This window comes from Poeciliopsis prolifica, unplaced genomic scaffold (assembly GCF_027474105.1).
Source record: "Poeciliopsis prolifica strain line A6 unplaced genomic scaffold, Auburn_PproV2 SCAFFOLD024, whole genome shotgun sequence".
NCBI classification, from domain to species: Eukaryota; Metazoa; Chordata; class Actinopteri; order Cyprinodontiformes; family Poeciliidae; genus Poeciliopsis; species Poeciliopsis prolifica.
This window is the reverse complement of record NW_026562399.1, coordinates 3,730,460-3,751,486: the sequence shown is the minus strand read 5'-3', so window position 1 is coordinate 3,751,486 and position 21,027 is coordinate 3,730,460. Positions and strand designations below refer to the sequence as shown.

At 39.2% G+C, this 21,027-nt stretch overlaps 1 protein-coding gene and 1 long non-coding RNA gene across 14 annotated transcripts in view; one reads left to right on the top strand and one right to left on the bottom strand.

The window, feature by feature from the left end:
- Positions 1-21,027, top strand: part of ncam1a (neural cell adhesion molecule 1a) — a 261,999-nt gene that overhangs the window by 159,957 nt on the left and 81,015 nt on the right. The window lies entirely within an intron of this gene.
- Positions 2,401-5,843, bottom strand: LOC129370757 (uncharacterized). Its single transcript, XR_008607087.1, has 3 exons — positions 5,692-5,843; positions 5,364-5,531; positions 2,401-2,708 (listed from the first exon to the last, which is right to left on the bottom strand). It is a non-coding gene; the product is annotated as an uncharacterized LOC129370757 (long non-coding RNA).

Sequence of the window (21,027 nt, the reverse complement as noted above, 5' to 3'; positions counted from 1 at the left end):
ATACGCAACCTTTTTGTCAAAAAACCTGTTTGCAAAACTGTTGTGTTTTCTTGAAACAAATTTTGTTTTGTAATTCCAATTTGTTCATCTTTATGTTCAATGGAAGAGCAGCTACTGTGGAGAGAAAAAAATGTTTTTTTTTCCTTGCGTGGGCAAATAATAGAAAGAGACCTTTATGAATGGAAAGAAACACTCTCCTCTGGTGATGTTAATTAAACATTTTACACCTCACATCAAGAAGCTTCCTTTGTATCAGGGACCATTTTGGAGTTTGTTGCCGTAGGAAAGTATTAGATGCAGCAAGAATTGTAATTTCCAAGCAGAACTCACTGAAAGAATGTGGCACTGACAGAACGTCCCTGAGGCAGATGATGAATGGTTCAATGCAGAGGGAAACCAAAAGTCGCCACAATAACAAAACATGATATGGTCAAGTGTTCCGCATTTATATATCACATGCATAAGATCATTTCACTTGATTCACAGTTCAGTTAGAAGAGTGCAGGACGTCCAATCAAAAGGATGCGAGTTCAAAACATTCTGCTTTTACCCGTCTTTTTTGTGCAGGGCTAAAACAAGTCTACATTCAGATTTTATTACAAAGACATAAAACAGCAATTATTTACAGTGTTTAGTCAAGAAATCCTTACGTCGACATAGTTCAGAAGTATCAGCAACAAAATGTCTCTGGGGAGATGAAGTGGTTTGTTCACTGCGGACATCTTGGTGCAGCTTTACAATAAAAAAGAAGCTGACTGTAACTGTAACAGTAATGGATGTCCATGCCTCATTAACTAATCCGTTAACAACTCACCTCAGCTCTGGCTTCCTAATGAGTCTAAATAAAGACAAAGTGTGATAGTGACACAGGCTGTTTGCGGGCCAGATAACAGGTCGACGAGAATACCCTGAGGCAACAGCCATCGCTCCTGTTGCCAGGGCACGGCATTAGCTGGCTAAGCTAACCACACTGAATTTAATTCAGTCTGCAGAAAAGTGAAGAAAAATTACATCAACTAGACTTTACATCTCTGGACTTGAATGAATAAAGATTATTCAAGTTACTGTTACAAAGACTCCTGACAATAGTCACAGATCTGATGATCAGGTTAAGAACGCTGATAAAAAAAAAGTAAATTAGGGAGAGCTGCAGTGCAGTGGACTCCACAATCAAAGACGTCAAGGCATTGCTTTTCAGAACTTATAATAATCAAAGCAAATTAATCAAATTCACTGAACATTTTACGCACATCATCAATGTTTTCTTGGTTGTTGTGGGGAAACAAGAAACTACTCCAGGTGTGTGATTTAATGCTGAGGGAAGGCGTTTCATCCAACTGTTGCGCAGTCAGAGATCGTATTCCACATGGTTTGGTAGATATTTGAGCTACATTCGCCTTTTCTTCATGTCAAAGCAGTCTGCCCCTTCCTTTCTGGCCTCTGACATCAGCAAGGTGTTTCCATTCTCACACCTGCTGCTTTTTCAGAGCTTTTCTCTGTAAACCGACAGAGAGAGAGAGAGTTGTGGATAAAACAATCCCAGTAGATATAGAGACTCCGAAATACTCCAACCAGCAACCATGTCACTTAAGGTCAATTTGATGCCAGCTGCATCTAGATGCCTAAATGCTTTAAATTGCTGTCAGTTTGGTTTAATTGCTGTTTCTGTTGACCAGTAATTAACAAGACATACCTAATAAAGTGGCCAGTGAGTGTGTTGTTTAACTTGAAAGGTTGTTTAGCTGATAACTGAAGTGAAGCATCTGAGACGGCTGCTAGCGTCTGACGTTATGAGGCATGATGGTGCTGCTCCTCAAACGTGTGATCAGGAGACAGCAGCATGCTTGACCTTGTATGGTTCTCATTTTTCCCACCCCCGTTTGAGACCCATTTTTGTGTATCGTTCCAGAGACGCCATTAGAAAGTTTGCTGCAATATTCGACGCATGTTCCCAGGTTCACGCTTCCTCGTGTGTGTTGTGCAGGTTTGCATTTTGTTAATTATGATCATTTCCTTTGGTTTTTTTTGTTGTTGTTTTTTTCAATTATTACTTGCTGCAGCAGGTGGGAGGTGTTCATCACCAGTGTCGTGGCTCTTTACTGTGGAATGAAGCCATTTATAGTAAACACTGTAATTAACCCAGCGGTGCGTAAAAAAAAAGCTTCACATCTTTCATTTTAATGGTCAGGAGCATCTTTGTTTCATCAAACGCTTTTATTTTCACAAACGGAGGTGGAAAAGTTTAGATGTTAAGAGTCAGTCAAAAACACCGATGGTACAACTCTCATCGAGCAAACTGACGTTTTGTCTGAAGTTACGTGAAACTGATATATTTGACGATTCATAGAAGACAATTGATACCAGCAATTTACACGCAGACCCATTTTGTGTGAGTTAGAATAACCAAGATTACTTCTATATGATAAAAGCCACAATAATGAGAAAACTAATATTTCAGAGATTTAAGGTCTCTCTAGATAATGAGGGAAAGACCAGACGATTATATCATGACTTTGGCAACTTCTGATAGATTCTCTGGCCCTTTGAGTTATGTGTGGATGTATTTTAAGATCTCACCTGGGAAAGTCGAAAGAAATCATCCAAGATATCAGGAAGAGAATTGTGGAGCTGCTGCAGCAGCCTGGTTCCAGATGCTTAAAGGTGACACATTCATCTGTTCACACCGGTGCACTTCATAAAATAGATGGCTTCATGTGGAAAGAACATTACATGGAAATGTTGAAGCAATATATAAAGACATCAGGCAGGAAGTTGAAGTTTCCGGGTCTTCCAGACGAACAGTGGCTGTCAGAATCGAGACAAAATGGCTAAAAACTGGCTTGAAAGCCAGTGAATTGGCGTGGCCGTCACAAAATCACTTCTTCAGTTGTTTGGAGAATTTAGATCTGAAAAGACATGTGTGTGGAAACCTTACTTGGTTCCACCAATTCTGCCAGGAGGAATGGACCATCACTCCAGTCGACCTTTGAGATAAAGACTAAAAAACAATTCTACTAGGTATTAAAGAATTGTCTGTAAAAACTTCATGTACTTTTGGTTTAATTTCTCTTGAACAGTGTTCACGCTCGTTATTTTTGGCACTTAGCAGATCTAAAGAGAAGAGAAGTTTGGGTTGATTCAAACAGTGCCATGTGTCAGTGTCTTTAACCATTTTGTGTTGCTAAAAGCCTGTGTGTGATCTGCACTAATGAGGAAAATTAAAATAACAGTCATGATATTCTGTATATGTATATCTGTTGACAGGTTTGAAAAATCCCACAACCACCAGAAAGATGCCGATGATGGGAAATGAAGTTCAGATTTCTTTTTTGCAATATAATTCAGCCAAACCTGAGTCAAGCTGCTCTGCAGCAGCAAGAACTTGCAAATATTTAATCAGTGGTTCTCTGGCTTTTGTTGATTTTCAGTGTCAGATCAGATGTCCCTTTTGAGGAAGATTTATCCCAGAAAGAATGGGACAGAAAAATCCAATTACAATGAATCTGTCAGGAGCAAAAACTGACTAGACTTAATATAAATGCTGAGACTTCCAGCCTCTCCCTCCTTCCCTCACAGCTGCCAGATAACTTACAGATAGCACTTTCTTTTTTCACTGGAAACCCAGACAAACCCTTACTTCTGTAAGTCCTCCCTTCTTTTCTGTTTATGTTGGGCTTAATGCGGCCTTATAGATCAAACACCAAGCCCTCCTGCCAAATGGAGGACGTCTGCATATCCAGTGTTCATAATCACATTTAAAGCAGACAAGTTTATAGGGAGGCTGGGATAGAGAGAAAAATGTGCCTGATGTACTTTGAGCACAGCCATAAATTAGTTGATATGTATTTCTTTGCCGGCGCACAATCAGCCGCGTGTGTTTTCAACTCAAAGCCTTTCAAGGAGAATCTCTGTAAATAATAATAATTAGAATAAAGTGCTGTTGGCCACGCTGATTAAGCTAAAGTTAAGTACAGCTGCGTGCCTAATGAAGTTGACATGGCGCTAATGCACACGAGGAAGTTCCATTTATTTTAGTTGTCTGCGCTGTAACAAGTTTAATCATGCCATGCTTAATCAAGTAATTTTATTTATCAGCCTGATTCAGAAGATGTGAGCTGATGCAGAGATGAAGCTCTGACATGGTATTTTTGTTGCTGTTGTTGTTATGGTGACAGATTGTTGTTGTTTGGCAACAATCTGTTCGCCTAAATGTCTCAGTTCATCAAACAAGTTTTAACATTTGACAAAAAAAAATATGTTGTCATGCTAAACAGCTCTTGATCCTGTTTGTTAAAGTGGTTGAATTGTGCATCTTTATTAAACTTTATATCTTGTCATAATGTTATTCTCTTCAACACAAACCTGGAGTGTTGCTGTCATATTGATAATAACCAGTGATTATTAGAAATTGGATTTTTTTTTTTTTAATTGAGATTTTTTTGATAGAAAACTGAAAATAACATGCGTCAGTTGATTCCAATTTTAAATCAAAATCTACCAAGAACTCAGAATAATTTTGAGCTTAACTCTATGTATGGTTGAAACCAGTGTTTATTGTAGCTACAAGCTTTGTAATTATTTAAAAATGATTGCTGAGAGACTGATCTGTATTGATTTTTACTGTCTTGTTTCGATCTTTCTAATATTTTTGTTGTATTCTTTTCTTTTAACTCTGGCCTTTCAAAAAATGAGTAGTGCCAAATGTAATACTGCTATATGTGTTGCTACATGGAGAGAGTGGGGGGGTGGAGGTGGGTGGGTTTTATTTTTAGAGGGGGGGAAAAAGATAAGAAAAAATGCTGTACATTAGATGTGGATTTTGTTGGATATGCATCCTGAATAAATATATATATACAAAAAAAAAAATGATTGCTTTTACTGATTGCAGAATTGCTTTGTCGCAAATCAATCCTCAAATTGCAGGAAAATAACTTTTTTTTTTTTTTCACAAGACTGACAGTTCTTCGACTCCGCTGTAAACATCTGTCACATGGTGCTGCTCATAAAACTCTAATTCTGTTTATCATTCAACATGCCTGTTGCTGCAAATTAGGATGAGACAAAGAATGAGAGAGAACAACTGAGCATCTAAACAAAACTGAATATAAGAAAGTTTCTGTCACAAAGGATGTTATATCTTTTAGGTGACATTTCAAAGGATAGATAATAACTGCACACTGTGAAAAAGGATTATATAATTGTTTTTGCTCTTTAAAAAAAACTAAATTTAGAGCAGTTTTTCTCAGCTCTTTAGGTTTTCAATCATATAAAGTCCTTTAAAGTGATTTCTATTTTCTGTGTGATCTTTCTGAAAGGTTAGCAGGATGCAGACTTTGAGAGAAGTGCAGTAAGGTGTTTCTTACAATAGAGTTTGGAGGTTCATGTGGGTGTCAGGGTGGCATGGTGATTAGAGAGACCTCCCCTCATCTTAAAAGCCTGCCTGAGCGCTGTTGGGTCTATGATGGCTGCTGTGAGGCAGACAATGCTTTGACCTTCCAGTAGAGATGGGTGACTGAACAGAAGAACTTCTCCTGCAGATCAGTGTCACAGAAAAGAGTGCTTATTATCAGCAGCCTGGCTGATTCCCCAGCACGACTCTGGCAGAGACTTCACAAAGCAAAAACAAGAAGCTCTGGGGGGAAATGGCCTGCATTCGATGGCATGAAACCACAAATTCTTAAAAATACTCACGAAATTCACAAAGTACCAGAATAGCACAAACGCCAGCGATCGCAGTCAGCCAATTATTCTGGAAGGAATTGACTCATAATGTTGCTTCTGTGTCACAGTGGAAAGTTTAAAATCAGACAAATTCCAAGAAAGATGCACTTAGTAAATTCAAAAAAGCAGTTTTCAAATAAATTCTTTAAAGTCCGGACTTCAATCCAATTGAGATGCTGTGATGTAACCCTGGACAAGGTGACATGGCTAATAGGGCCCTGTTTGGTTGTATAGTAAAATAAATCCTCTTTCAAAAATTGTGTTTTGTTTTTACTTGGATTATCTTTTTCTGATATTAAAACTGGAGATGAATTTTTAATGCATTAACAAAAATTAATGACATAGATTTTAATGCATTAGAAATGTTAACTCAGTTAATTGCCTTTTTTTTCTTTTTTTTCATGTACAGAAAGTCTCAAGCCGGAACCTTGATTGTGTTTCTGGTACAACCATAAATTTAATGAACAAGTAAAAACAACAATCCGTGACAAAGTCGCTTCTTTTTGCATCAAAAACCGATCTGATTGGCCGGTGGAAAAGTTGCGTTAAAGTTGGGCTAAAACAAGTTGGCCTATCAGCGAAGCTGTTCAAGCCTAATAGCACTTCAATGCTAAACATGTAGCAGCAGCACAGACCATAATGCTAATCTCAGCGTCCACATTTCTATAGAAGTTGCATGAATGATCAGGAGTTTCTGAGACACTGGAACGCTGGATGGATACAAAAATGTTTATTTGATCAACAATTTAGAAGCAAAAAAAAAAAATGTCTAGAATTGAAAATGTTGGTTATTTTGTCTACAGTTTGATTAAAATGACACAACCTTCGATCAACCGATTGCAAAATTTCTTATCGAGTCCCACCACTAATTAAAATATGTCTAATCTAAAAAATACAAATATTTTTTAAAAAAAAAGCAGAAGTGTTGTAAAGGGAAAAATACTATTTCATTACTCTGTATGATTTCTTGCTCTTGCCCTGGTGTGTGTTGTCTCACACTGTGGCCTGTTTGATGTTTGCTCTCGTCTTTCACTCAGATTACAAATTCGCCGGGGGAGCTGTGCCCATGTTGAGAGCCGGATTAAAGTATCCGTATCGCAGCTGAAGGATAGCCAAATTACAGCTGTGCATGAGTGATAGACGGGGTCTCAGCAGTGAGAATGGTTTGTTTTCGTGGGAATCATCCTCCTCTGCCGTCAGGTTCAGCGGAGGTTGCAGGAACGTTCTGGAGCCAGCTGCTAGATGCACCCTTGTCCGGTGACGAGTCTAAATCCTTACAAGTGAAAGTTCTTTTGTATGCAGAGAAGCTGTTAGCTGAAACAGTGCATGTCCACAAATGGACTGGCTCAAGAGGATTTAATTAACAAGACACTCTCAATTGTATAATGGAGTCTTATCCAGTCCGAGGCAGCCAGTGAGGAATCCTCATCAATTATGGATTCAGAACCTTCTGTTTCTTAATATCTGTTCTGACTCATTTCATTATAGCCAAGCATGTAAACGACTTTGAGCGAGTACCGGCGTCTATCTGTGTGGATGGTGCTGGAAGTGCTCATCAGCAGGAGAAAGCTCTTCTTTTTAGGGACTGTGTGCGGAGCTGGCCTGAGGCTGGGAAGCAATTGCCGAAGATTCAAGTTGAAGTTGAGAGTCTGTCGGTCTGTCGGTGTGTGTGGATCCTGCTGAACCGAGTCCCCACAAAGGGCTTCGTTTGATGCGGGGGATTATAAAAGCTGAAGTAGCTTTAGCTTGGATACAAGCCGAGAGCCACATCAGCAGTCTCTCTGTTAGCCACTCATCATGGCTTCCTTATTTTAAAACTGCACAGTTTAGCATATTGAAACATCTACATGACACTGTTTCGACCTGTTGGCTAAGATGGTTTCTCTTTGTTAAAATGCTTCTTTTTTTTCTTAAAATACATCACTTTCCACCAGAGCTGGTGCTAAGCTTCTTGTGAGGTAAGCAGCTGCTTAGGACCCCCAACAAAACCAAGGTGGCAAGATGATATGTATGTTTAAATGAACATTACATAATACAGGTCAAATGCTATTACACATGGGAAAATAATTTCAGGATTATTGTAGACGTAACAAGAAGAAACCGAAGCCTGATCTGTTTGTTAAACTGGTGTGCAAACCAAAGTGTGCACAACACAAAAGACTCTCACAACAGAGAGTCCAGTAGCTAAGAGGGGAAGATCCAGCTGATTGATTGGTTAATCTAAATGTGGACAAAACATCCAGTGGTTATTTTTACCATCTGAAAAAGAAAAAAAAAGTTTTGGGATAAAATTCATTCAAAAGGTTTTGAGCTGTAGGATTTCTGTTCTTCATTGAGGTAATCATCTGTAAAAATTCAACAAGTAATTTTAGTTGAAACAGTTTTTATGATTTGATCCTTTTTAACACATATGTGATATGTTTGTGCATCTTTTAGTCAGTTCGGCTCCAGCCATTGGCTAGCTCTGTCTGCGCTAGTATTTTAACATAAGAATAATAGTTTTTAATTATACCCAAATTAACTTGGTTTAAAAAGCGTTAAGTGGACTGCAGGAAACATTGTGGAGAATATGTATAGACTCTAACTGAAATATTGCCATGCAAACCAGTCATTTGTATAGATATAGGACATTAACAATTTTTTTTTCAGACTTGTTTGTACCTTGGTGAACCTAACATTTGTAAGTTGTAAACTTGAGTTCCCATCTGAGCTGAGCAGCAGAGGAAGTTAAAAGGTGTGAGGTTTTGGTTAACAAGCCCTTTTGCTTTTAGTCTGTCTGCAAAACATAGTGCAAGCAGCAGAACCCTGGAGAAACGAGCAGTACCCCGTCTCCACAGTAAGTCTGCACAAACTGTTCTCTGCTGCTTTGATTTGGGGATTATCCTGAATCGCACTTTCCAATCTGAAACTTCAAAAATCCTGTAAACAAAACCCCAAATCAATAAAATACAGGAAACATCAGCTAAGAAAGGATGAAATTTGATTCTCCTGCTTCTGTTTCGTCTGGATGGTGGTTCTGCTGTGAAGCGTCTGGTGATTGAGATGCTGTAAGTGGACCAGTGCAGTAGGTGTGATATTGGTTTCTTTGGCATTAGCATGCTGGAGAGCGCCCTGAAGCTCCGCAGTGATTATCAGCTCGATGCGATGCAAGGCCAGCCTGGGGTCAAACAACGAGAGAGGCTGGGGGGGGACAGCGGTTCAGACCTTCTGGCCTCATTAGTTAATTAGAACACTGAGTGATAATTCCAGTCTAACTAGCTTCTTAGCATTCAACAACACTTACGAAGTGCCCAGTCAAATAAACATGTAGTTTGAAAGTTGAGCAGAGATAAACTTTCATTTACCAAAAATAGAAGTGAGAAGATGGAAGTTGTTTCCATGTGTAAACAGTGTGCTTTATCCCTCATTAATTCTTATTTTATTCTAAGAATGTTGTACTCTTTGTGGTGATGCTCTGATCATTGTCTCTGCTGTGGTTTCTGTCTCATCCCCACCTCTCCTCCACCTCTTGAAGCAGATCACATTTCCTATTTTCTGACTTATTGCCTGGCCTCGGTTGCATTTCTGTTAATTACAACGTACCAAGGGATTTGACCTCTTGACAGAAAGACCCCTTAAAAAGTTAATTGGTTGGAGCTGAAGCATTTTCAGGTCAGACCTGGTTCAAATTGCTTTGAAATGCATTTCATGATCTGCTCCTGTGAAGATGTGGATTTCTTTGTGTGCGACTTCTGAAACAACAAACACACATTTGTGACTTAATTAGCCTTAATTAGCTAAATTTGTCAGCATTGTCTCAGTGAAGTAACTCATTTTAGTTTATTACACAATGTCCACTTGGAGATATCTCTATACCATTTATGACTGAACACTGTAATGTTAGTGCCGCTAGTCTGGCATAATATTATGATGTCCAACTGAATGGGTCAAAGCAGTCCTGACCCATCAAAGCCACAGAATCCACTACAGCCCTTAAGGTGGTATCTGGCGCCAACATATTAGCAGTAGAGCCTTTGAGTCCAGTAACGTGCAAGCAAGAGCCGTCATGGATCAGAGTAGTTTTTCCACCACATTCCATTGATGTGCAATTGGACCACAATCTCGGACATGTGGAAGCTAAGTCACCACCTCAAACTGCTTGCTGTGCTTCTCGAACCATTCGAGGAATACTTTTGCTCTGTGGTTTTTCTATTGTGCTGAAAGAGGCCACAGCCATCAGGCAGAGGGTGAATGTAGACTGTGATAAATTATTGGTGAATGCGAAGCTAGCACCCACATAGATGATGGGGTCAATGGTTTCCCAGCAGATCATTGCCTAAGCCGTCCCATAATGCATCCTGTTTATCAGGAGAGAGACGCATATCAGATGTGAAAGAAGACTTTATTCAGTGAACCAGGCCACCTTATTCAATTGATCCATCGTCTAGTTCTGGCCAATGGAGCAATGAGAGGGTCAGCTTTGGCTTCCTGACTTGTCTATATCTTGATACCTTTTTTGTCTAATGTTTATTCTTGAGCGATCAGAGCTGCAGTTGTTTTGTTTTGAATTGGATGACACGGGTCAGACCCGAGCCTTGGCCTTCCCTCTGTTTCTAACTCTACTGTGTTTGGTCCCTCTTTAAATCTTTACCCTCTTCATGTTTCTTGCTTCTGAAACATCAATTTTGAGGGAAAATTATTTACTTGCTGCCCAATTGATGAGATGGCAAAATGAGAGTCAGTACTAATCATTTCTGGTAGACATGATCCAATGACTTTGTGGTGAATGTTTCTGTAAAGAGCAAGAAGTGACTGAAGAAATTAAATCAGGGTTGTGGTTAAAATGATGAACTCTGTACTGCTGCATCCCAGGTGCACTAAGGAGAGTTTTCAAAGGTCCTTCCTTCTAGCAGCTGCACAAATTTATAATCATCAATGCTCCCAAACAAGCTTGATGTGAGTTTGAAGCTGTCATTTGTAGTTTTTCTTTTCTTGTAGTCTGTTGCTGTTTGCGCACAAGTGATCCTACTCATAAACATATTTCTTTGAATCAGAGCAGTTATGCTGTTTTTCGTAACAGCACAGTATTTCTTTCTAATGGTCTAAGTTTTCCTTTATTATGCAGCCTCTGATTTTCATTTTCTGTTTCTATAGTTTTACCTTTGTGTGAACCTGGATCCTTCAACCTCCATCTCACTTTGATTTCCCTCCACAGGGACAATAAAGGTTATTTCTATTATACTCATTCAGATGAGTTATTGAGTAAGAAGGAAACATTCACATTCAGATGTTCCCTAGAATACGTTCGATACCTATGCTGTACGTAGACTAACACCAACATGAAGCAGTTTCGGCTCCGCCTCTGAATCTCCTAGAGATGCTTCATAATGACACGTTTATGATCTCACACAATTTCCTAGAGACAATGGCAAAAGAGAAGAGGAAAAGGCAAACTGAAAAGCAACTGTCTATATACACCATTGTAGTGGCAGTTCCTAAAGTAATTGCATCTGTTCTGCAAAACTGGGATTAAATAAACAGTCAGAAGGGCACTAACTGCCATTTCCACCTTTGCTGTTGTTACCAACCTTTGTGTAACAAACAGCGTCTGCTGCAGAGAGAACTGAACTACATGAAGTAGTAGGTGAAGGGTAGCCTCTGCGAAACTTTCCAAATAAACACAGTCTTATCCAAACTTCAACCAAGAATCAATTTGATTTTTCTGTGAATTCTGATTCTTCTCTAACAACATGAGAAAAAAAAAAATCCACTTCATTCAAATGCTAAGAATACGAAAGCTGTTGAGGAAATGTGTGAGAAATTTTACCGTTGTATTTTTACATAAGACATTTTGGTTATTTAACACAAAGGTCCGTAACGTCTAATTTACAGGAAAGATAAAGAGTATTAAGTGAAGGAAGGAAACTAAATATTCTGTTTTCACTGGATTCAGATGGAGATCCAGTGATCCACAATTCCGCACCTCGACAAATGAAATGGCCTGTGCAAATAATTCCATCTCTTCTTCGGATTCAGCCTTTGGAAAGACCTTTTATATTTTTAACACAAGCATGGCGATCTAGTGCAGAGTGGTACGAGTGCTCCAGCTTACATAGCTGAAAGAGAAATGTAGACCTTTGCCTTGTGTTTTATAATATTTAACAATTTTGTCCTTTAGTCTGACTGGCTCTACATGTATCCTTTTAATGGCACAATTTTATCTGGTAGCTCCAGAGCATTATGATGTTCTTTCAACCTTTCAGCCTTTTTCTGCTGCATTCAGTCCCGGCTTTGTAATTATGTGCTGTTATAATAAGATGGCTAAAAATATCATATTAAAGAGGAACAATTTACTGAAATGCAGGCGAGTGTGAACACATTTTTTCCAGGATGGCTGCAGATAAATTCCTGCAGTTGATCTAAGGCAATAAAAAATTGCATCCAATTACGCCAAGGCATTATCTGTCCCACACCACATGCACATACATGCATGCTCAGCCATTACTTATGAATGTGAACGTGTGGCAGAGTTGCTCATTAGGCAAAGTTTGGCATCATTCAACCAACTGTTGTATGAACTTTAATCTTGCTGGCTATAATTGGCCAATAGTGGAGTAACTTCCTCAGCAAAACCAAAGAGTACTTTGTCTACAACACCTTATGTATGTGCCTAAAGACTGCTACAGGGCACAAATAAAAACCTTTTCCTGTTACCACTAATGCTGGTATAGAACTAATGTGTACACAGTCGGCTTTTTTCCCCAATAATGGAGTTCCAATACTTTATTTAACTGTAAATGAAACAATGAAGCTATCTAGAACACATGTCCCAAAATCACCATCTTCTTTTACTATCATTGTTTAAACCAAAACGTAATAGTTGGGATCACTTCATAATCAATCAGCCAATCTCCCATGGTCTTTCAGCTGCACTGTAAAAACAGTGTTCTAAACAATTTATAGAGCAAGTTTTATTAACTGCAGCTGGAAAGCTGGACACTGTTCACTATTTCTGACTGGGTTCATTATCAGGTCAAGTGTTGATTTCAAGTTTAAACTTTGAGTTATTCTGATGCAAATCTGACAGTTTATTATTACTGAAGCTCGGTGTCTTTCCTGAGGTTTTTGTGTTTTGAACTTGAACGATCAAGGTCGTAATAAAACATCGAGCAACATTTTGTTCTTCATGAACCTGCCTCAAACTCTGGATGAAAGCTGTACTTTTGTCTGGTCTCACAATGAACCACAGCAAGGTTGTTCAGTGTCACTTTCTGAGGAGTCACTCAGAAAGTACAGCCATTGCTAGCTTGTACTTAGAGGTTGAAATTTAGTCTGAAGTGCAATTGCTATTTGTTTTTTTTTTTGTCTGTACATTTAAAATGACAATTAAAAGCTTTTACTGCAAATGCAAAAGATGAAACTGCAGGTGAAACAGGAGTTCTGAACAGCTATGTTTCTAAACTGCTGTACATCCTGTTCTTATAGCTGAGAATTGATTTTTTTTTCTTCTTTGTTGTTCCCAGTAGTAAAATAGCAGGTTAAAAAAGATTCCAACATTTTCTTATGTTCTTCAAACAAATGTTTTGTGTTTGGTCAGTTTGCTGGACCCCACTGGGCTTTGACAGAAGCTTTGATCCATACAAACCTGTGATAATGAAGAACTGAGAATATGAAGATAAGAAATCTCTGGATTTTATTTTATTTTTTCTGCAAGAGATCAACAAGGAGCCCATAGAAACAGCTGCTTAATGTTTGGAGCAGTGCCTTAAAGCACAGCAGGTTAATGATAAGTAGCAGTGCCAGTGTGGAAGGAGCTTTCAGCCAGTTAGTTTATTTGTCCCAGAAAGCAAATTGGAAACATAACGTTAAAGAAATACTTCTCTTAGATAAATGAAATACCATCTGTCATGTAATTTCTTGTGCAGATCTTCTATTTGCGATAACTTATCTTACTATTTGTTAACATCAAAAGCACTAGTCTCTGTTATCCTACAGATCAGCAATAAATGAGACACAATATAATGAAAATAAATTGTTCAGGGTAAACATGCTTAAATTAGCTGTTGAGACTCACTTTTATAACAGAAAACATAGGAAATGAAAAAAAGGCTCAAAGTGACAGAAAAATTGCAGGGAATAAAAACTGGCTGTGATCAGATGAGAAACAATTCATCACGTTGTCAAAAAGTTCACAAAGGTACCTAGACAATAACCTGAAACAACCACAGCGCCTTAACAGCTGCGCCAGAAATGTTTTATGAATATATTATTTTTATATATTTCAAAGAATTGTGTGGAGATTATATTTTTTTAACTTCTTCTAGGTGTTCGTGTCATGCGTTGTTTGTGTCCCCAATAATCTTCGAGCCGACTCCGAAGATTACATAACGTAACACCTCAACTTTAATCTCACACAGGAACACAGGAGCGTGATTTGTGCGTTCACAAACATTTTGGTTGCAATGCATCGTTGAATTAACATCATGAAGGTGCAGATGGAGTGACCGTGTGATGCTGTCATGTCATTATACTCCAAAATCTTAGTTTCTTACACCTTGTCGAATCTATATCACAAGGAAAGTTCAGTTCTGAAGGTAAACAATCCAATACCAGCAATGTCAACCTAAGAAACAAACTAGGCAACGTGTATGTATTCTGCATATACCAAGTTTTTCAGAGGTTGTTTGAAGCTGCAACTAGTTGGTTTTGCATGTAAAATACCTCTTATGGATTTACTAGAAATTCCACCAACAGCTGCTGCTTCCGTCTGAACGTAATTATGCATAAATCTGTGACTCTAATTTAGTAAGAGATGAAACAGTGGGAGCTTTCTCTTGAAATGTGTTTCTGTGTGAATTGCTTTGAGATGGTAACATTGTGTCGTTGATGTGCTCTTGGATCCTTTTCAAGTCGCCGGTCCCAATACTCCGACCTTTTCAGAGACAAATAACGCTCGGAATCAAATGAGGCACATATCTGCTTATGGGCGCTGTAAATTCACACACAGCTGCCTCTCAAGTGTGTTTTCCGTAGATGTGTGCATCCTTGTAAAGCCGCAGAGTGCTGTCTGTCTGCCCTTGCATGGTGTGCGCTTGCTCTGACATGTCTTGCATGTTAAGCACCTACAACTGACTCTTGTAGCCTCTCCGGTAATGGAGCCAGCCACCGGCGCCGGCCCAGCTCCAATTGGCCTTCTGTTTTTAACAAACTGTCTCAAACTTCAAGTTTTCTGAGATGAAGTTTGTATTTCTCTTTGTTTCAAACTCCCTCACTGTAAAACATTGCAAGCAGATGCCATGTCGGCTGTGTAAATATTGTTAATGTTGCATAATTTGCTGATAAAGATCTCTGCGGTTCAGCTGCTAAATGCCTGTTTACAGAAACAGCCCATAAAGTCCATAATCCTCTCATAAGAGAATGGCCACCACTCACATCTCCTCGCAGTGGTTTTAGGTCATTGTTACGAAAACCTCACAGGCATATTTGCTTCAAAGTACTGGGGGAGGATTAGCAGCGTATTAGCACACCATTTCTAAAATCCCTTCTGAGCGAATCACAGCTTTAACTGTGCTCTGGCTTTTTCTTTTACTCTAAATTTACATTAAATGAATAAATCAAGTCAGTGTATGTAATAAGTTGTGTGAAAAATTTGCATATACACCTCTGCCAAGGCAAAAAAAAAAAAAAAAATTGTACCTGGATTCAACTTAACAAATAGCACAAATCCTCCTAAGGGATAATTACCACTTGTTAATTGGTAACAACTGGTTAAATGAGTAGTTTTTCTCAATTTTCTTTGAAAAACAGCTTTAAGTTGAGCCAGACGGGAAGGAGAAGATCTGTGAACATAACATTGCTGGATTGAGATCTGAACTTTGACAAGGCCATTCTAACACTTGGACAAACTATTCCATTGAAACTCTGGAAGGTGAACATGCATGTGGAGAGTCATTGATGAGCAACCAAATCCCATCAACACTTCCTGTTCCCCTGGTGTGTAAAGATGTGACAGAAGCCCAATGTTCATATTTGCTCTTCAAAATTGAAGAATTCAATTTTGCCTTTCTTTTGCATAAAGACATTATGAATGCTGTAAATCATATTTAGATGATGTACATGAGGGCTTCTGCTTGCATTTACTCTGAATGTAACATCACCACTTTGTGTCAGTGAACAGCATGTCTGTTAAAAAAGAAAAATAAACGGTGCTTCAGTTTGATCCTACAATCCTCCATATCTACCTGTGCTGTTGTGCCACCCTGAAAAATCAAAACGATGCCTGGAAGTCGGAGTCGACACAGAGCAGCAAGCAGCCTGGAGTTTTATCTCCACAAACTCTGTGTCGTACGTGAGTCAATACGCTCTGGCATTTTGAGCTTCTGTGTTCAGAGTTGTTTGTTATCCAGATCTTCTGCGGTTCAGGAGGTTTGCTTGATTGTAAATAACACATCAACTCCCATTACCAGAGCACCAAATATGGCAATCCTGCTGAAGCCGGGAGCATCTCCACAGTGTAGGGTTCCTTTGATCTCTGTGGCATAATTTACTTGCTTCAACTTTTCATGCAGAGAGCAAATAGCATCTAATGTCTTCTATTCACATAGATGTTTTGCATCTAGTGACACAAAGCAGTCCACTTGCTTTTTTGATGAGCTCGGGAACATTTCGGTGTGTGTGTGTGATTCTTTTTATTTTCCAGTCAGAGCAGGTAACAATCTGCTCCTTGGCTGCCTTGATCACACACACACACACACACACACACACACACACACACACACACACACACACACACACACACACACACACACACACACACACACACACACTAACGTGTTCAGAATTACCCTGACAGAAAAAAAAAACAGCCTGGAGTTTGAATGTTGTCCTTGCACGAGTCCTCTCAGGTACTCCAGCTTCTTCCCTCAGTCAAGAATCAGAAATGGTGGGTTAACTGATCTCTTTAAATCACCCTTAATTATGTGCTGTCCTTTGTGTTTGTGTTGCTCTGCGATAGATTGGTAACCTGCCCAGTTTGTGCCCCAATAACTGCTGTAGACAGGAGCCATATTTCAGATAATCCTGACTGAGCTGAAACAGGAAGATTCATTCTCACTTAATGTTGAACAGGAAATAAAAGGTTGTCTTATTTCAACTGTAAATTGACATCATTCAACAAGCAACATAACGTGGTAGCGTCATGTGTCAGGGACCTATTCATCACTCCTTGGTAAACACTGGAATGGCTGTTCATCATTCATGGACTTTGGGAAATTTGTATATTTTCTTTTGCACATAAAATGTCAAATATGTAGGAAGAAATTTCATATTTAATTTATGTGCCTTTTATGCCAATCTCATTTTTTTTTTTAGATTCTTGAGTAATGGCCGCAAGGTTTCATTTTTATCACTTTGACATTGAGTTCACATGAAAATGATGCCTTGGGAGGCTAGAAACCTTATTTTATCCAACAGTCAGTCTCAAAATATACCGATAGCATTGCAAGGAAATATGTTTGATTTAACTGTGTCAAATAATTTAGCTTCCAACATTAACTTCAGGGCCCAGCTCCGGGGTATTTTCTCACCACTGACTTGAACCGTGTCTAATATTCTTTAGCTGAGTGCAGGACTTGGTTTGGATGCAGATACAAATATTTATGGAGGATCAAGCTATGTTGGGCCAGATAACCACACAGCCGTGCATCTGATAACAAAGACTGGAGCTCTGAAATATGTACAGAAGCTCTCTGTTTTTTTTTCTTTCTTTTTTTTTAATCGAAGCAGAGTTTCTTCCAAGTCCAGATGAACTGAGATTCCCTGCGTTTTTCTGTCCTGCAGACCTGTGGAAGTCTGCTGATCTGAACGATAGCGAAGTGCTGCTTGTGAACGAACGTTGCTGTTTGTGGCTGTGGGAGTCAAACCAAGCTGAAGTATGAGTGGAAGGACCCTTGAATGCAAACGGAGGGTTTTCTTTATAGATGACTGGAATCAAGAGATGGTTGAACATGATACATGTATATTAGCTTGCAGTGTCACTTTGGTCGCTGTTGAGCCAAAGATGACTTCATTTTTTTCAAAGGTTAAAGCACAGATGTTAATCGAATCTCACTTTTAAGTTTTTATACAAATTGTTGGGGATCAACAGGAAGGTTTTTTTGGTCTTTCTGTCTCTCCTGTCGAGGTCTTATCATTGAAAACTCTGGAAAGGTTCTCCATTGTGCCACGTTTTCTCCATCAGTGGATAATGTATCTCACTGTGGTTCTCTTTACTCCTAAAACCTTAAAGTATGACATGTTACCTTTTGAGATCTATTAGTCGACATTATGTTATCTGTCGTGTTGAAGTGATTTATTGAGTCTATATATAGCAGAAAATCAGGCAAAAGGCTTTTATGCTGTTTGTTATGCAACCTAACAGGGCATGTAAATAAGCATAAAATGTGTTATTGCAATATGATTCCTGCTTTTTATTTTGTTTGTTTTATCAGACTATTTTTAATAAAACTGTTCAAAGTTTGAAGCTAAATGTGAAGGTACTGTCTCAGTAGAGAGAGTAAGAGTGTTTTTGTTGCACCACCACTCCATCTTGGAGAGAGTGCAGAACAACCTGGAGAAAATGGCTCTGAGAACGGCTCCCTTTCCCACACCACCTGAACTCATTTCTGTTGTCTTTACTGTTGCAGATATCATCATGTGATTTTTGGGCCAGGCATCTCAGTCTTAGGAGGCATTGTTAAGAGTTTACAACATGGCGTATTTGTGATCTCACTCTCCGAAGGAAGGAAATGGAGACGCTGTTGTCTTTGTATCGACCTCCAGCCCGTGTAAGCAAACATTGGGAGGGCAGTGGTTTTCCATGGCTCTCAAGCATTCATGCTGACTTCGAACAAAGGCTGGTGTTATTCACATTGAAAGAAATATGGAAGGGGCATTTACATGACTTCTTGAGAAAGCCAAATTAAGAATATTATTTGTACTTGAGTCACAAAATCACAATATTTCCGTTTTTTTTTTTTTGGAAAGTGCTTAATGCAGCATTATTAAAGGATTTATTCTCATTCTAGCAGCCTCTGAAATTACCCGTTGAATTGCGTTTGTATGCTGCACATTCCTGTGTGCTTTGTGTTTGTTTAAGCAATTAGGAACCAGACCAGAATTTTCCTGACGCCCCCAGAAATACTCTGCATGGCCATAAAACAGTCACACACACTGTTTCATTGGACTGCTTTGATCACAGCCGGCATTCACTGTGCCTTTGTTTCAATAAGCTTCTGTAACGTCGCCAGATTTATTTCCATCCAGTGTGGCATTCATTTTTCACCAAGTCCTTTCGTTGATGATGGGAGAGTCTGAGCAGTTTCCAAAACTTCTAGGTGGCGTTCGGGTCCGGACCTGGTGATCGATCCATGAGTGTCCTGATATAAAAAAATAAAGAGAATAAAAATGGAGCGAAGGACATTAATTTTGTCCAATCAGGTGCGGTTATTGAGAACCACCTATGATGACATGCTCATCCAATCTGACCTTCCATCCCTCCATTGTCCGATGTTTATTAAGGATTTTCTTATGGCTACACAACTGATCCATCCCAATCCCTCGACTTCCCTTCGACATAATGTGAAAATACTCTTACTTTCACTATTAAGTATAGCTCTGAGTTCTACTGTTGTTTTTCTTCAGTTTTATTCTACCAAATGTTTCAGTGATCGTCAATCATGAATATTCAAGACATTTTCCGACTACATTTCCTCTGTAAAGACGCTGGATCAACTCTTTCCTTCCAGTTTCTAAATTATGCATCGAACAATCCCAACTTTAGTCATTTCTCCTTAGAGGTAGACACATCCTCCATTATTGCAGGATGTGTGTTTCAGCATGGTCATTTAAGATATTAGAAGTTGCTCAATGCCTCAGTTGAGCAACTGAGGTGAAATGTCTTGTTGCCAGGTGAAACATAAGAACCCTGCAATAATTAGACAAAAGGAAACTCACACCTATTTGCTTATTTGTTAAAACTAAGTGGCGACTTTAAAAAAAGACAAACTGTGTTTAAAACAACTGTTCTTGTTCAATTTTGATTTGAATTATTTGAATTTGCAGCCTTTATTTTTGTCCATTTGCACATCAAGTCGACTTGTCAGGTTGGCACTTAAAGAGAAATCCCCACAAGTGGCTGGAAACAGAAATGTCTTGCTTTCAAGGACAAAACCTTGTTGCCGAACTACGACACACCTACAAAAAAGTTCCAGGTACAGAAGTTACTGAAATACAGTAGTTTAATAATTCATGTTTCCATGACGAAGTTCAAGAAGTGTGAAACAGGATTGGATTTTTTTTTTTTTTTTTTGTGCTTACATAACATTTTTTTCAAGGAGCCTGTCAAAAAGAAAGAGAAGCAATGTTTGCCTTTTCATGTGAACATCTTCAGCGACTAAATAAACTGTATCGACTTCCTCAATTAGCAGCATGTCTTCTTACCATAAAGCAATAATATAACGCATGGAGACGTCATATGCTAAATCCTACACACTGCTCCTTATTCAGGCATTCTGGCTGAAACTAGACTTCCCACAACGATCTTCAAATCAGGCATTAGGAGGAGAAGAAGAGCAACAGAGGCCCACCGCTGCGGCCTCCTCCTCTCCGTCCCAGATGTTTGTTCTAAAGCCGAGTGGCTGTCGCTTCCGGGAAACGTCAATGGCGTCCCGTGCCGGGATGAGAGCTGCCTACCTGTGTGTGAGTGGCGAGACCCCGCCAGCCATCCCCGCGAAGCTCCCGGCGAGAATCAAGCTGCGACTGACGTTCCTCATTTGTGTGAAGCGGCGACGTGCTGGAGGCTCAGCGGGATCTCTCTGTCAGCGCTGGATCACGATTCGCTGGCATTTTGCAGCCCGCTCTTTCACTGCTATGCTAACAGCGCTCAGGATAAAAGTCTTACAGTAAACCCTGTTGCAGTCAAAAGTGATTAAATTTGCACAAACGATGAGGAACAAGCAGAAGTAATTTGCCTTTTCAATATTTAAAATAAAGAAAAATACGGTTTGCTTATTATTTTTTGCTTCTGATTTGGCGGAACGCAGGCAGGAACAAACAGCAGGTGCTGCTTCCCGGTGTCACCGCTCGGGTGGTACTGAAGAGCACATTCGTCTCAGGGAAAAAGGATATTCCTGGATTAAAGAGATTATGCCTTTCCTCTCACCTGGCAGCAGAAGCAGGATGAGGAAGACAAGTAGAGTTTTTTTGGGGGAAAAAAACATCCTTTTTTAAAGATTAAGCAAATAAATTAACGCTTATTTTGTATAGCTGAATGTGTTTGCGGCTGCTTCT